The 18,012-nt window shown below is 44.9% G+C and overlaps 1 pseudogene; it reads right to left on the bottom strand.

The window, feature by feature from the left end:
* Window positions 1–666: 666 nt before the first annotated feature.
* On the bottom strand, window positions 667–1,834 carry LOC126297510 (protein DEK-like; annotated as a pseudogene).
* Between the last annotated feature and the right edge of the window lie 16,178 nt (window positions 1,835–18,012).

Genomic DNA, 18,012 nt, shown 5'->3' with positions numbered 1-18,012 from the left:
TGACTGTAAGAAACTTTTGATTGTTCCAATCTGCCGCCCACCCTTAACAAATGTTCCTCGTCCAGAAAGGGATGAAATGAGTTCAGTTTGCCTTTCTTGGGGATTGGTCGGCCATGTTGAAATCCTTCAATTACCTTCTGATAATATTGCTCTTGCAGCATGCGAGTGACTGCCTTCGATGCTGTGTGAAGTTCTCCTGCTGTTAGTTTTCCACTATGCCTCTGGGTGGGTTGCCAACTAAGGTTGTTTATACATCTCTCATTAAGTATGGAACATCAAGGTCTGAAGAAACTGACGAGTTATAGCTTCTCTGGAATATTACGTTCATAAAAAGCTTCTAAAATTTATCACTAAAATGAAAAGGCTTCTGTTAATAAAATTGCTCTTAAAAGTATACAGTTCTATTAATGTAGAACGTTGAAACATTGGAACAAATATTCACAATTCAATAGACATCTGCACTCATTTCCGTGGTATTTCTATTAAAGTTTTTTGGTTTTGCAACTGCAAGAGATTGTTTCTCGTTACTTTATAAACCAAATCAAATAACCAAGTCAAATAACATTCTGTTGATCTGGTCATTTTTATTTCAAATTGAATAGTATTCTGCAAGATTCTAGTGAAGTGCAAGTAAATTAATCACTAAAACTTGCAGCGGCAAATACTTCATGTAGATATCAATGAGTTTACTGTTACTTTAATGAAATCCTTCTTGTGTGCTAGGTCAAAATGTGGATAATGAGAATATACTTGTTTACAAAGAGTCTTCATTGTTATTTCTTCGAGTTTAGCTCCTTCCAAAAATTCCTTGACATACGACTTTTTCTCCACCTGTAGGTGGTGCCTTGGTCTTTTTTGAGAGGGGTTCGTCCTCAGATGAAACCCATCATCACTCTTACCAGAGGATTTCCGTTTTTTAGCTGAAGATTTCTTATCAGACATTTTGTTTGGAGTCTTTTTAGTATTAGCCTTCTTGGATGTCTTATTTAGATTGGCTTTTGCGACCTTCCTTTGATTTTGACTTGGATTCTGAATCATCACTGCTAGCTTCTTCATCAGGTTCATCTTCCACATCTTCCTTGTCCCTTTCATTTTCTTTGTCTGTTGCTTTATTTTCTGATTTCGGAGGTCTTTTTTTCTCAATCCATGTTGTCTTCGCCATATGATGAATCTTCCCTTAAGCTCTTTCTATGCGCTTTTGCCTTTTTGAACGAGGTGTTCTTTTCTCTGTTTCATTTTCCGATTCTGAATATCTTTTGTTGTTGGTCTTTTGGGCTGTAGAGCGCTTTGGTCTGCTGTCAGGAACAGGCGCTCCAGAGCTTGTGGGCTCTAACAAAAACGTTGAAATTCTCTCTACAAGTTCATCACATTTTCCCTTTTTCTCAAAGTCTAAAATACACCAAATTGTTTTCAAGACACTCACTTCCATCCTGCTCAGAATGTGTTTCTTCTTTTCATACTGGTCTGACCCTTCGTCAAAGTCAAACCCACAGAATTCCCGTATGTTGTTTCTCACAAGAGTGACCTTCCCAGCTCTGTTGAACAGAACTCTGTGAAGCAGCTTTAGAGCATCAGCCTTGAATTTCTTGATAAATGCGTCAGTTCTTGGTATTTCACCCACGGGAGTTCCTTTGCCTTTTGGTATTTTAATTGCCTCCGTTTCTTTAAGCTCATTGAAGTCTTCTGTGAATCTTTCGACTTTATTTCTCTATGATATTTCCAGGATTTGATGCAGCAGAGGAACTGTTTCACCCCCCGACTTGTTTTCTCCGTCATCCTCACCACCATCCTCTTCTTCACTCTCTTCTTTTCTTTGCACAGAAACAGATTTCATTATTTCTCTCTGCCAGAATCTTTCTACCTGAATGTTAAGGTTGGTATTGCGTGCAAGGCATGACAGTAGTCTTCGAGCACTGGACTTAACTGAATGAGAAGTTATCTTTACTGACACAATCCAACCAAATGATGTGTCCCGTAAGGTTGAGTGGTTATATCTTTTCATTTGACCAGGCTGCAGTGCATCAAAAAAGGTCGATGCTCCAAGCAGAAGATCAATCTCATCAGGTTTGTTAAATGATGGGTCTGCTAACCTTAGGTGCTTAGGAAGCTGCCAGGTGGAGGTCTCAAGGGATGTTGTTGGCAGTGGCCCTGTTATACGCGGCAGTAATGCACAGACAGCATGTGTGACGTAGTCAGCAATTCTTGAGGAAATGCACAGTCTTAGACATAAAAACTGGCCGCCGGCCGGCCGCCACAGAGAGTCGTTCACTTAAGGTGGCCAATAAAATTGACCGCTCCTGTCAACTCTAAGTCCGGCTATCTGCACAATGTGGCAACACTGTAGGATGCGGAAGTGTTAGGAGGAAGTGTTGTCTACATCCGAGTTGTTCTCAGACTGGAAAATGCAATTAAAGTATTCACTGTACTAATACAAATTAAAATCAGCTTACTACGGAAACATCACGACGGCACTCTATCTTACTAAAGCGTTAAGTGTCTGTAAGATGACTGAGACTGTTTTAACAGGAATTGCTCGAATATCATGTCGTTTTTGGAAAGCCAGAATCTACTTTGTAGGAATCAACGTGGATTCCGGAAACAAAGGAGGTGGCTTACAAAACACTCGTTCGACCTATACTTGAGTATTGCTCATCAGTGGGGGATCCGTACCAGATCTGGTTGATGGGGGAGATCGAGAAGATCCAAAGAAGAGCGGCGCATTTCGTCACAGGGTTATTTGGTAACCGTGATAGCGTTACGGAGATGTTTAGCAAACTCAAGTGGCAGACTCTGCAAGAGAGGCGCTCTGCATCGCGATGTAGCTTGCTCGCCAGGTTTCGAGAGGGTGCGTTTCTGGATGAGGTATCAAATATATTGCTTCCTCCTACTTATACCTCCCGAGGAGATCACGAATGTAAAATTAGAGAGATTCTAGCGCGCACGGAAGCTTTCAGACAGTCGTTCTTCCCGCGAACCACACGCGACTGGAACAGAAAAGGGAGGTAATGACAGTGGCACGTAAAGTGCCCTCCGCCACACACCGTTGGGTGGCTTGCGGAGTATAAATGTAGAATGTCGATGTAGATGTAGATGAATTTGGCAGTAGCGTACGGCTGTCGCCTTGTCACTAAGGGTTACCGAAAGTAGCAAGACGAATTTTGCTCGAGCGTTTTCTTATGATTCCCTTATTGAGTTTGTATCTACCTGCTTGTAGCTCTGCTACAAAAGAATTAAAAATCTGGCCTTCAGCGAGTCTCGAAAGGCGAACGAAAGCAGCTTGCACCTGGCAGCCAAGCAAGTTAGCTGGGAACTGGTTTTTTCGTAAAGTGGGAAGATATCCTTTTGTGGTTGAATTGTTGGCAGATGTCAGTCAGACGTGTGCCGTTGGTCTAAGCGTTTTGGCGTGTTGAATTTGTACCAATGAATTTTCTGTACGTTTTTTCTGTGCCAAATAGAGAGATGAAGTCTCCTATTAGTATTATCACGTCATCTTGGTGAATTTAGCTCATAGTATTTTCTTGTGTGTTCCAGAATTTTTCGACATTTACGGTGTTGTTCTTATTTTCGATGTTGGTGGGGGCATGTGCATTGATGAGTGTATATTTTTTACTGGGGCTCTGAATGAGCATAGCCATAAGTCGATGGTTGATGGGTGTGATTTCTTTGATAGAGTTGATGATATATCTGTGTTCGAGAAATGCCACGCCGAAGATTGGTACGCTTTTCGCTACCTTTTATTGTATTTTGCTCTTGAAGATACAAAAGGTTTCCGTATTGCAAGGTTTCATTGTCAGTTAGTCGTGGTTCTATAAGAGCAAGGACGAGAATTTTTTGGCGGTCGATTTCTTTTGTGAGATGATTTAGTTTTCATATTTGGATCAATGTATCGATGTTTAGTTTTCAAATTAATATTTTCTGCTTGTAGGGAAATTTACCAGAGATCTTCGATATTCTCTGCCGTGCTGACCTGGACTCCCCAGAATCCGAAAATCCAACTGCCGCCTGTCGACAGCCGGGTTATGTACCACCTGGTGTAAAGCTGACTTTGCTTGCATAGTTGATGTTTGCTTGTCTTTCATTTGGTTGGCTTCGGTGATAACAGCACCGGACAGGTTCACAGGGTGTTGAAGCCTTTGGAAGCAAATATTTTCGGCCTAACTCATTGACCTAACAGACGGTGACCAGAGTAGCGGTGAATTTCACTCTGACGTGTCTGGATTTTGGGTTCAATGGATTGAGTAGCCGTTCAGGATTGTGTTAGTATTTGGTTCACCCCAAGAATTTGATTTCCTCGGTATCACCCCTATGGGGGAGGGTTTTCCCCATCCCCAAACGGGATTATTATTATTGTTATTATTATTATTATTATTATTATTGTCATGATGTCATCAGCAAATCCGATATGGTGTTTCTTTCCATCACTGAATTGTTTGATTCAGTATTTCCATCACATACATGTGGGTTATAATTACGTTACATTGCTGCTAGTAGACATATTTCTCACTTTTTCTAAGACAGTTCCTACCTGTTACTCCATCATAGGAATCTATGTGCTCAGCATTGATGCAATACAGACGTTTAAATTATCCGATTTCTTTAATTTCATTTTGATCCCAGATCATTCTAATCGGATTCAGCCAGTCAGTCTTAATGTGGATATCCGGCTACGACTCTCATCATATCATAGGCTGGGTAAACCAGTTTCTTAATCGGACTGTTGAATCTAGATCACTTATCTAATACAGGTCCTGAACTCTTAATCACTGTGAAAATAAAAATCAAATGTGCTTATTACAAACACGTTATTTAAATATAAATATATAGACTAACGAGATAACAGATTATTTACAGGAGCAGAGCCCCATCCATCATAGCAGAGCAGTGCGACATTGGTTTCAGGGCCAATAGAGGATAAAGCTGTTGCCGTTTGTTCCACGATCACCGAACATCAACGAGATAGAGAATATGTGGGAAGAGGTCACATGGTCATTGTAATTTGGACCTACAAATGCATGCGAACTTTGGCCGAATATAGAAAATGTAGTGTGGGAAGTAAACCATCACGCCACACTGTCGACGACTTAATGGAATCAATGGCCCTACGCCTTCGACAAATCTTACGTAATGATCGTGGGTGGGGTGGTTACTAAAGGTATACTCGTCCACAAAACCCATGTGGACAATTATATGATAATCGGACAAGCTTTGCTTTGTCGCATCTTTTTAGCATACAAGTCCATTTACTTTCAGTCTCCTCCTTACAATTTTTGCAAAGCAAGGTAATTGAAAAATCTCTCCACTCGACGCCAACTGAGGAATTGACTGGTGCATGTGTTGTTCAACACACAGTGGTTGTCACCCTCACTGGAATAAAGGACTGTTTGCGTGCGTGCGTGCGTGTGTGTGTGTGTGTGTGTGTGTGTGTGTGTGTGTGTGTGTGTGTGTGTGTGTTTTTTGTGTTCACTCATAATCTGAATCAATACTATTAACATTAGAGAGACAACCAACAATAAAAATTGCATCAAATATGACTGTAAAGTATTTTAATGCGATGGGAAGTTACAAACTGCATTTTTACCCAACCCACGTCCTGCATATTACATTAAGTAAGATGTATTAACTTCATAGCATCGTTAGCAGAGACAGTGCGCTCTTGTTGTCGAGGCTCACGACAAGTGCAGCGATTAGCAGAGCCCAATGACGCCGCGATTTGTTTATGTTGGCCGAGTGTGGACACTGCAGCAGACGCTACGTCATAAACAGAAAGAAATCACCTTGGCTCTGACTGCAGTGAGCGGATATCACTGCCTGCGTGTTCTTATAGTAACCAACGTGAGACTCTACTCACAGGTGCCATGGAGGAATTGCAACGGGTATCATGGCATTAGTCATCAGAATATTAACTAGTGATGAAATGTCCACTTTATTTGAATCCCAAGAAAATAGGAACCTTCTCACAAAGGAATGTGAGGTGATATCAAGATTTATCCAACATACAAAAATTAACTGCAGGGCTTTCATGTATGCAGTAGTAGCACACAAGGAAATATTATGTCTTGGAAGCGTATATTTCATTTCCTCTTTTCATATTAACGCCCTTGTTTTAGTACGAAGTGAGAAGATAAACACGAAAAACTAAAGTTCCTGAGAAGTTTATAAGTCATTTCCTCTTCTCATATCATCACTTTTCTTTTAGTATGAAGTAAGAAAAACAAAACAGTTTAGGGTTGTGAAGCATAATATGACACCAGATCCTTATCGTAGGTGCTATCAGAAACGCATAAAGCAGTGAGCTGTCCATTCTTTTGTCCAACAGTCTGTTTCCTTTCATGCATTACAACCGCTAGGAGATTCTTATTTAAGCGCTTGTGGGCATCAAGTTCTTCAGCAGAATAAGCCTTGTGTTATTGTGCTAATTACGGTATGGAAAAAATGCAACAAAGACTAGTTCCCCTAGAGCAGCGAGGATATTTGCACGTGTCTGTATTTAGCAGTGACTGCCAGCTGCCACAACACTTCACAGAATCCATGCGGCAGGCAACACAACTGTGCGTGCACTTCAGACTTCATTCAGTAAGACGCCAGGTGATGGATGGAAACGTCAAATTAACGTCGTTTTCCGAGTCGTATGCAATCCAGAATGAGGTGTTATTAAGGTAGTTGAGCGTTCTAGCAATTACACTTTTATAATTCCCATATGAGTATTTCGATAGCCAAAAGAACCCGTTTGTGTGAAACCATCGGGAACTGCAGTAACATCAAACTGCAAGAAGTTGAGACAATACGTGGACTCTTCTCTTCGCTGGGTGACCTATTACTGTTATTTAGGATTCTCTCCGTCCTAGTTGTAATGCAAATGGAACTTCAGAGGCGCTTTCCGCTATTCTTGACAAACGTCAGCAACTTGTAATCACTGCGAGTCACAACTGCGTGATGATAATGGTTCAGGTTGTCAGTAGTAGTTGTGGTGTTATGCTGTCAAACTGCCTTCAGTAACGTTAATGGTGGTGCATATAATTTAGCACTTACTATACCTACTTAAGTAAAGATAGTGTTGTCGCGTCGTCGCTTCTCTTTATTTGGCCTCAGCTTGAGTAATCCGATTTAACGAACGTAGTACTCCATTCGTAGGCTGCTAATGATACAGTATGACAACAGAGATCATCGTGGGGGTATTTAATTAATTCTGCAATGAATTGCTTAACAAATAATACCCTCAGCTGTGCAGCTGGAATGACTCATTACACAGCAACTCTATGCTGCACTTGGTTTAGTGATCAGTTCGCTGCAATGCTGCTTCTACTGTTCGTAAATACTTGTATACTTCAAAAATGGTTCAAATAGCTCTGATCACTGTGGGACTTAGCCTCTGAGGTCATCATTCCGCTAGAACTTAGAACGGGATTAGCCTCGTGGTCACCGGCGCTGCAGTCGTGGTCTGTGCGGCTGGTCCCGGCAGAGGTTCGAGTCCTCCCTCGGGCATGGGTGTGTGTGTTTGTCCTTAGGTTTATTTAGATTAAGTAGTGTGTACGCTTAGGGACTGATGACCTTAGCAGTTAACTCCCATAAGATTTTACACTTTTTTTTTTTTAAACTTAAACCTTGGGAGATATCACGCATCCATGCCAGAGACAGGATTCGAACTTGCGAGCGTAGCGGTAGCGCGGTTTAGACTGTAGATCCTAGAACCGCCCGGCCACTCCAGCCGGCATACTTGTATACTGACCAGAATGAGATTTTCACTCTGCAGCGGAGTGTGCGCTGATATGAAACTTCCTGGCAGATTAAAACTGTGTGCCCGACCGAGACTCGAACTCGGGACCTTTGCCTTTCGCGGGCAAGTGCTCTACCAACTGAGCTACCGAAGCACGACTCACGTCCGGTACTCACAGCTTTACTTCTGCCAGTATCCGTCTCCTACCTTCCAAACTTTACAGAAGCTCTTCTGCGAAACTTGCAGAACTAGCACTCCTGAAAGAAAGGATATTGCGGAGACATGGCTTAGCCACAGCCTGGGGGATGTTTCCAGAATGAGATTTTCACTCTGCAGCGGAGTGTGCGCTGATATGAAATATCGAAGGACCGTCGTCCACACTGTCACAATGCGTTGAAATACAGCAACGACGGCAGATGAAAATTTGTGACCGACTGGGCTTCGAACCTGGACCTCCTGCTTACTAGACAGACGTGCTAATTACTGCACTATTCTTTTTTTTTTTTAAGTTGAGAGGACTTTCAGCACCAGGTAGGCGCAGACAAAGAGGGCAGGGGTCGAAGATCCGAGGCCTGGCCACAATGCCTCCCCCATGCCTGTCACTGAGCAGCTGCATTATTCCCATATATTCCTTTAAATTGTAGAACAAATTTGATGTAGTAATTAAAGTAAAATAAATTACAGATTGTCGCCTCCAATGGCGTGCGTTCCTAGTAGCACATAACTTATAACAGTGAAAACGGTGACGGAAAAATACATAACAAACATTCATTCAGAAATATATTCACAATTTAAGTTATTTTGCACTGGATACATTTGAGGTCCCTTACGAAGCCATTTATTTTTCAACAAATGTCCAGGGACAAAAAAGTGAATGAGTAGTATTCTGCTTACGAATATTCCAGGAATAAAAAAGGGAAACAATAGTATTCTGCTTCTAATAAAAAAATCTGTCCACCTCTTTGTAGCCCACATATAGATTAAAAAAATTGAAATTATTCCTTATATTTGTTATTCTTCTTCAGCTTAAAATGTTATTGTGTAATATAAAACATGTACTCTTCTAACTTCTGAGTTTTGTTTGTTACGATGTAAAACAGAAACTGTCCCAGAAGCCACGAATAACTGTTTTTCTTAGCGGACGGGTAACGTTTCCAGTCGAGTTGTAAAGCTTCAGTTACCGGTATATGACTTTCTGCGGTTCTGTTGATAGTGCTAATTTCTTCCTAGTCCAGTTCCAAATTATGATTCTATTTTCACATAAGAAGATGTGCGCTTCAGTTTCTACAAGTCGATATTTGTCGCAGTATGGAGATGGTCTCAGTTTGATTTTCCATAATCGTTCCGCTGTGGATTTCGTTTACAACATCGCACCATACGGCACTGACTAGTTGGTAGAATTTTATTGTTAATGTTTTTCCAGACGTTCCTCCAGTTTTTTTAGGTTAATTTACCGGAATTAGTTTGTGAGGACGATTTCTGGTAATATAATTATTGACGGTTCTAGTGTTGGTTTGTTCTGGTGGAAGTCTTACACAGCTCCAATCTCCCTAGTACTTTCGGACGTAATCTAGGCTGGCATGCTACATTAACAGGACCGTTCCTATCCCCAGGGTCTAACGAGAGGAACAGAAGTTTCATGCTGCCTGTCTTAGTGGCATGTATTAGTTTAAAAGTACGTCTTTAATTCCAAGTCCTCCGTTTTGTCTTCGCAAAGTCGCCGTGTGGAAGGATACTTTGAAGATATTTTGTTTCCACACATACCAAGAGGCTACAGCTAACATTTTATGTGCAGTGACCTGTGGTATCGGTAAGACTGCTACGACATGATATATTTAGCTAAGTATGTATGTATTTATAAACTGAACTTTCTGCAGTCGGTCTAACGATCGCATGTCATGGTCCTTCAACAAGGTTCCGACGACATTATGTTTCCGCTCCCAACTGTTCGTGGCCAAGCGCTTGGAATTCGCCCTTAACCGCAATCCGAATTGGAGTCTCTCATCAGCTACATCTAACCAGTGCGCACCTATTGCACTATTGTAAGAACGAGATGCAGTATTTTGGATTTAAAATTTGTAAATTTGTAGTAAGAACTTATGAGACCTAGCTTCTTAGGTCATCGGTCCCTAAGCTGAGACAGTACTTAATCTAACTTAAACTGACTTACGCTGTGGACAACACACACCTGCCATTATTCCACTCGCTCGCGGCCGCACTGTGTTCCCGCGAGGGTTCGAACGATGTCGTGCGTCTGGCACTGAAAACTTTCGATGACCCGTTCACACCCAAATAATTATACCAGATGTTTCAGGAGGAATAGTAGATATTGTAGGAGGTGGTAGTATAGGCAAATTGCAGAAAAATGCCATATAAAACCCTCTATATGGATATATGTGTGGTGTCTGTTCTTTCGCTATTCGGAAAATGTTTAGCAACTCAGTGATAGTGCCGGACTGCAGCTGCATCAGCCTACTCATTTCACTAGATATAGTTGTAATTTTCTGAACAATTGCTGTTTAATAAGTGCCAGCAACAGTGTCTCTCACCGTTTACTTTGTGGGAAACCTGCTTCTTTCTGCCCTAGCCTATACTATAGCAATAAGTGATTGCACACATTCTTGATACCTCACTGGACGTGCTACTTCAACTGTAGCCAAAGATTCAAATCCCGCTGGAAAAGTATGTTTCAGGTCAGATGGTTTTGCTGCTCCCCTACTGTCATTGAAAATGATCACAACGAAATTAAGTATAGGTATCCTATGAAACCGTAGTATGAACTACTGCGGTGTTGTGAAGATGAAAAAAGTAGTTTTTCACAATTATCAGATGACAGATGGAATTTGTCAGATTCCACTAATTATGATTGCATTATTAACTGTTGGTTCACAGGAGCTTTTCTGTCGCTTATTATAACTGTTATTTGAATGTTAAAGATGGAAGAATAGAAGCATAAAATTTTTGCCGTATGGAATGTTCGAATTCACCTTAAAACTTCACGTTTCGGGCAAAGGCAGAGTATGCGTCAGGAAAGCTGACAACAATAAGCCAGGCCATGCCTGTCTTCTGTGCCAATGACAGTGATCTCAATAACAATATTTTACAGCAAATATACAATGTCAACCACCGTTGAAGCTCCAAAATTGTGAATCGCGTCTGGTGAATACGCTTTCAAGGTTTCGGTCCGATTAAGAAAGTGATACACGAATTATTGTAGCAGTTATTAATTTATGACACTTAGTTTGCACTCAGTGCATCGATGTATTACAAGTAATTGCACTCTAGCCCCTAAACCTAGTTACAGAAATGCGAATAAGACTCACTGACATATAATGAGGATCTTGCGGCCCTTGCCACCCGCAACTTTGAGACGATGCTATAGTTACTTCCGAGGTCACTCACAGAACACATCAGCTGGTATGCTTCCTGGCAGTATAACTGAAACTTGGTAGCAGTGCAGAATATGTTTGGAAACTCTGTGACCGACGAGTTACTTCCCTGATGGCACCGAACTATCCTCCTACATTCACTTGATATTATCGTGTCATTATAATTGAATACTGTGAGTGATTTTCTCTTGAGATGTGACATAAGGATATCAGTTAATGCTTTTGAGTCAACCAAAGTGGTTCCACACGGGAAATACAACTACTCTCGTCTCTTATGTTGCGATTTATCTGCCATAGCGGCTACTGAGCCAATAAGTAAGTCAAACACACCACACCTATTCGCTAGCTCCTGGGTAACGTGCTTGCCTGCAGTCTGCCGCCGGCAGTGCTGAGAGGCGGTCACGCGCCAGAGCGCTGCGGGCGAGGCGCGCACGGTGTGTTTGTGTTTACTTCGGCCGCTATAAGTGCCGTTTTCCCTCATAGACCACCATGGCGCACAACTATCGGAAGAAGACATTACGTTTCAACTTTTGTTCCGACTTCGCCCGACCCAAGGCCCTGGAGGTGGAACGATTTATTCGCGATGAAGTTAAAATACCACCAACGGATCTAATTGGTATCGACTTGTCGATAGTTAGCAGTACCGTCTACGTCAAAATGATCAACGATGCGGCGTGCTGCAAGGTGCTTCAAGAGGCAAAACGTGGACTGCGCTTCTGCCATTCCGACGGCAACGTCGGACCCGTTACCGTCGATCACGCAGGTCTCGGCACACGGACGATAAGGATCTTCGAACTGCCGTTCGAACTACCTGCAGACGTCGTCATCGAGGCGCTCCGTCCCTATGGCAACGTTCTGGAACATGTCGCCGAACGATGGGTACAATTTCAGACCTATCCCGTTTTAAATGGTGTTAGACAGGTCCACATCGAGTTGCAGAAACACGTGCCTTCCTATCTACGTATCGGAGGCTGCCGTGCCATTATAATGTACGACGGCCAACCTCGAACCTGTTCCGGTTCCGGGAAAGAAGGTCACCTACGGTCTGAATGCATTGAACGACGTGTCGCTCAGCTCCCGTTGTCGGAAGCGTCCGTCACACCCACGATGACCGCCCTACCGGTCACTTACAAAGCGGCTCTTGCCACGTCTACAGTTTCGTCCAGTCTGTCGCCCGGTCCTTCCGATCGGCACGTCCCACCGTCCCAGTCACCTATGGACGGTGCGGACAACCCACCTGACGACCTTGCCACCGAACAGGCTCCCGCATCGGACGTTGAGGAGAACAGTACTTCTTCACAGCACCTTTTTCACAATTTCATTGTACCCACCGACGCCTTCGAACCAGGTCGACGCTCTTCCCTGCCGTCGTCCGACACTGAGGAACACGTGCGCAAACAACGCTCGCCACGTAGGCGCAAACGCCGTCGCCGTTCACCCACGGGCTCTCAAAGCGTCGCCACCCGCGACGACGAAGACGACACCCAACCAGCCGACATTTCCACGCAGAGGTCGGCAGACAACTTTCACGATGAACAAGACGTTTCGCAGGACGGGACCACTATGGAGGTCGCCACGCACAGTGTAACGATCGGTGCACCGGTTGAGACGCCTGTCTCCCCGCCGACAACTCCAGATCTCTCTCACCACGACGCAGTTCCCATGGACATTGGACGGACCCATGGCACAGGAGCATGGGCCGACGAGATTGAGGAAGATACGGCCCCTCCTCCGGATGAGTTGCCTCCGCCGGACAAGGGTGCTTGTTAACATCAGAAGCGAGGTACTGCAGCTGATGGGACGGCACTTCCTGTCGGTGCCCTCCTCTTACTTCCCTTGGTGATGGTAGATGCGCGTCCACCATCGCTGAAACAAATGTACCGGTTTGCCACACTGAACATCAACATGATCGGCACTGCACCCAAGCTGCAACGCCTATGTGACATGCTTCGGGCCTCTGACGTCGACGTCGCCCTTCTTCAGGAAGTACGTGTTGCCACACTACCACCAGTCTACGGCTACGACTCATACACGTCCACATGTGATCAATCAGGGCGTGGAGTGGCTTTCTACATACGCGAAGGAATCCCACTCAAGGACACGACAATCCTTCCCTGTGGAAGAGGCATGGCTCTTACCATCTTCGACAAGCGCGTCATCAATATCTACGCTCCGTCTGGCTCCTCGAACCGTCGGCAGCGGTCCACTTTCTTCGGACATGACGTGGCGCCCCTGTTTTCTGGACGCTATAATCGCCTTATCATGGGAGGCGATTTCAACTGTGTCCTCCATCCTCAGGACCAAATGCCTGGTTATTCGCCGTGCCCGGCGCTTCTAACAGTAACCGAAGATTTTCATCTAGTGGACGTTTGGGAGAAAATTCATGGCAATACCCCCGGTTTCACCCATTATGCAGCACATTCTGCGGTTTTATGTCTCTGCCCACCTTGGCAATGACGTCGCCCAAGCTGAACGGTGTCCCCTTTCATTTTCGGACCACTGCGCCGTCATTTGCTCCCTGGCTCTGCCACCTCAGTCAGTGTGGGGCAGCAGAGGTTACTGGAAGCTTAATACCTCCCTCCTTAATGATCCACACTGCCGACAATGTATTGCCACTACATGGGCTTCTTGCGAAAGACGCCTTCCGCAGTACACATCCACGTTCCATTGGTGGCTCAAATGTGCCAAACCTGCGATCAGAAAGGCCTTCATACAATGTGGCAAGGAAGCAGCAGCATGGCATCGAGACACCACAAATTTTCACTACGCCTTCTTCCGTGAGCTCGATGCGCTCCCTCCATCACCTGACACCCATAGGGAACGACAACGTACCAAAGCTCGTCTCCTCTCTCTTCTAAGTGCACGACTGCAGGGTGTCGTGGTGCGTTCCCTACGACAAGACCTCCTCCACGACGAAACCCCATCCACAATCCATGCCGCATCCGACCATAGTCGTCGACGTCGACTTTTCGTCCCCAACATCACGACCTCCGATGGTGTTCACCACACAACACAGGCGGCGGTGGTGTCTGCCTTTGCTGAACATTATCGCCAATTTTATAATGATGAACCGATGGCGACGCCCATTCCTGATGATCTCCGTGTTTCCCCTGATCGGACCCTCACCGTAGCGGAGTCAACGTCCATGATGTCTGCAATCACCGCAGAAGAGGTGGTAGATGCGATCAACAAAGGGGCAAAGAACAAATCACCCGGACCAGATGGTCTCCCAGTGGAGTTTTACCGGGCGTTCACCACGTTAATGCTTCCTCGTTAGACGGAAATGATTCATGAACTCTTTACTCCGTCCTTCCCAATTGCACCTGGATTCGTCACTGGCATTCTTCTACCTGTGTCTAAACCGAAGGGAGGGTCTCATGTCTCTGCATATCGCCCCCTTACACTACTGAATGCAGGCTATAAAATCTATGCACGCCTCTTAGCAGCGCGCATACGCACCGTCTTACCTACGGTCCTTTCACCTGAGCAGACTGCACGTGGTTGTGGGGCCACCATACAAACAGCCCTAAGAGAATGCCGTGACCTCATTGCACTGGCGTCGGTTTGTCGCCTTCGTGCAGCACTGGTATCCGTCGATTTCACGAGTGCCTTTGATCGCGTTCGACACCCATTCCTCCTCATGGTGGCGACACGTATGGGGTTCCCATTACTTTTTGTAGATGCCATTCGCCGGTTACTACTTCCCGCGGTCTCGATGGTACAAGTCAATGGGAGGCTTGTAGGACCGATTCCTATACGCCGCTCTGTACGTCAAGGATGCCCTATGTCTACTTTACTATATGCCATTGCACTTGAGCCCCTCATCACTTGGACGTACCTCTAGACTGCAGGGCCTCACTTTGCGTGACTACACTTTTCACTGTAGGGCTTATGCGGACGATCTCCTCTTTCTCACCTGCTCCTCCACGGAACTCAATGACGCCATCCAATGGATCCACCAGTATGGACGTCTTTCTGGTAGCATTCTTAATGTCCGTAAATCAACTATGATGCACATTGGGCGCGGCCTCCCGGCTATGGTGCCGACCCCACTCCCAGTCAGTACCCTTCGTTACTTGGGTATCGAATTTACGAGCTCTACACACCGCACAGTGGCCCTGGCATACCGGCGGCTTTTGCAGTCGATTCGGCACCATGTCCGCGGTCAAGTGCACCGTAACTTAAACCAACTCCAACGTGTGTCCTATGTCAACATGTATGTCCCCCCTAAACTGGTACACGTCGCCCAGATCCTCCCAATGCCGTTACTCCTTGGCCGCCGCATCCAATCAGCCTTTGGCTATTTCGCGTCAGCAGGGGCACTTTTCAAAGTCCGCTACAACACTCTAACATTGCCTCCTGCAAAAGGTGGCCTCGGACTCGTCAACGTGCGGGCACGATCTTCTGCACTCTTTGTCCACACTCTGTTGCGGCACTGGCAGGGGACGGTTCCGTCCTTAACACGCAGTCTCTTAGATATCCTCCGACCAGCTTCTCTCGATCCACCGATCAATGTGGCACCTATTTCTCCATTATTGTACCATGTCGCCAATTGTTTCATAGAACTCAGCTACGTTCGGGCCGATCTTCCAGTCACCCGTCCTCCTCGTACAAAAGATTATTATCGTTTGTTTATGCTGTCCAACCCTTGCGACCCCAAGGTGCTACAGCACGGTTTGGGGGTGTGTGCATGCACCCTTTTTACCGTCGTCTGTGTCCGCACTCTGGTATGTTTTAGTTTATGGAAAATTCCCGACTAATAGTCGACTTTATCGCATAGGACTGGCCACCTCCCTTCTCTGCCCTGACTGTCAGCTCGAAGACACCGACGAGCACCGTCTTACGTGCCCCCTGAAACAAAACGTATGGTTCCTCATCCAACGAATCGTGGGCTTTTACCTCCGTGCCCCGCCAACGACGGTAACCCCGGATTTCCTGTTGTTGCCCCAGACATTTCACTACCCTCTTGCTAAGCACCATACCCTCATCTGGTTTCGAGGACAGGCTTTAGAATACCTCTTTCAAAGTGGTCCGCATAAGTCCTTGACTTCTGGTACAAAGCTGTGACCGTGCAGAGCACCCTCACCCGAAAACCATCTTACCGACAAACTTTTGTCGGTTATCTCCGCAGCGTCTTCCTTGAGCCCCCTCAAAGTTGGGGTGTACCATGCCTACCTGTAACATGATGCAACACCCTTATCCACGTTCCCATGCATCGACCAAAAAACAAAAAAACAAAAACAAAAAAAAATTTAAAAAGGAAGGGGACAGAATATGTTATATTTTGTTGTATTTAATGTTTTTCTTTTTAATTAATTAATTTTTTTGCTTAACTAACAGTCTTTTGTATATGTTTAAATGGTATGTTACCTTGAAGAACTCTTGCATAGTGAATATATATGTACTTTTAGTTTGTTCAATACAAATTATTAAAAAAAAGAAACAAAAAAAAAGAAAAAGACAACAGGATATGTTATTCTTGTTGTATTTAATGTTATTCTAATAATTTGCTTACCTAACACTCATATGTATATGTTTAACTGGTACCTTGAAGAACTGTTGCTTTGTGTATATATACATATGTACTCTCCGAAAAAAGGAGCCCCGGGGTGTTACAAAAAAAATAATTAAAAAAGAAAAAAAAGGTAACGTGCTTGCCTGTCAGGTGCACGCTGCCTTTGTTCGCCATTCGAGACTAGCTGAAAGCTAGATTTTTAACTCTTTTGTAGCAGAACTACAAGCAGGCAGATACATATTCAATGAGCGAATCGTAAGACAACGCTCTAGCAAAATTCGTAATGCTCCTTTTAGTAACCCTTAGTGTCAAAGCGAAAACATTCCGGTACCGCCAAATTCATAATGCCACTTTTGTTTTCTGTCGACATATTTTTGTTGTTTTGAATACGTAATTTTACCTATGAACTTCCACATTTTCATAATACTTGCGAAGCAAATCATGTGAAGTAACACTGTGGAAAAAGCACTACCCTTTCTGGACGCTCTCTGTATCTTCCTGGATCTCGAGGGGGTTCTAGTAATACGACCTTCGAGTAAATGGTTAGAGATGAAGACACTAAACAGTCGGCTCGCAGCCGTGCTAGCGTGCGGAGCTGCTCCGCGCGCCGTCCGACGCTCCGCTCTCGGCGGTGTTTACTTCCGCGTCGCGGTGTTTGTGTCAATCGAGTCCAGTACTAACGTACACCATGGCGCACTCGTACCGCCGAGCAACGATCAAAGTAACATTTCAGGCCGACCATCCACGACCCAGAGCATTCGAAGTCGAACAGTTCATACGTGAGGATCTACTTTTGAACCCCCAGGACGTAATCGGCATACATTTCTCCATCACTGGAAGTGTTGTCTACATCAAGATGTCGACGGAGGAAATTTGCAATGACATAATTCACTGTCATGCCTCTGGACTGAAATTTAAACACTCTGATGGACGTATTGGTGCTGTGACAGTCGCCCATGCTGGATTCGGTCTCCGGACATTGCGGGTGTTTGAGCTCCCGTTCAAGGTGCCTCAGGATGTGGTCATGCCGCTTTCCAACCATATGGCACCGTCTTGGGTCACGTCGCGGAGAAGTGGCAAACATTTACGACCTACCCCGTATTAAATGGCGTCCGGCAAATAAAAACTGAGCTGACGAAACATGTCCCATCGTACCTGCTGATTGGCGGTGTGAGGGCCATCGTCATGTACGATGGACGGCCACAAACGTGTGCAGGATGTGGCCAGGAGGGACATGTACGTTCCGAATGTTTACACCGCCGTTTAATACAGACGCCGTTACGTGAAGAAACCCAGGCTTGGACGGTCACGTATTTACCCATCACCTACGCCAAGGTTGCACAGGACCCCGTCGTACCAATCTCGATTGCGCCAGCAGCATCGTCAACGCCACC

The sequence above is a fragment of the Schistocerca gregaria genome, chromosome X (genome assembly GCF_023897955.1).
Source record: "Schistocerca gregaria isolate iqSchGreg1 chromosome X, iqSchGreg1.2, whole genome shotgun sequence".
In the NCBI taxonomy this organism is placed as follows: Eukaryota; Metazoa; Arthropoda; class Insecta; order Orthoptera; family Acrididae; genus Schistocerca; species Schistocerca gregaria.
This window is presented reverse-complemented; position numbering and strand designations above follow the sequence as displayed.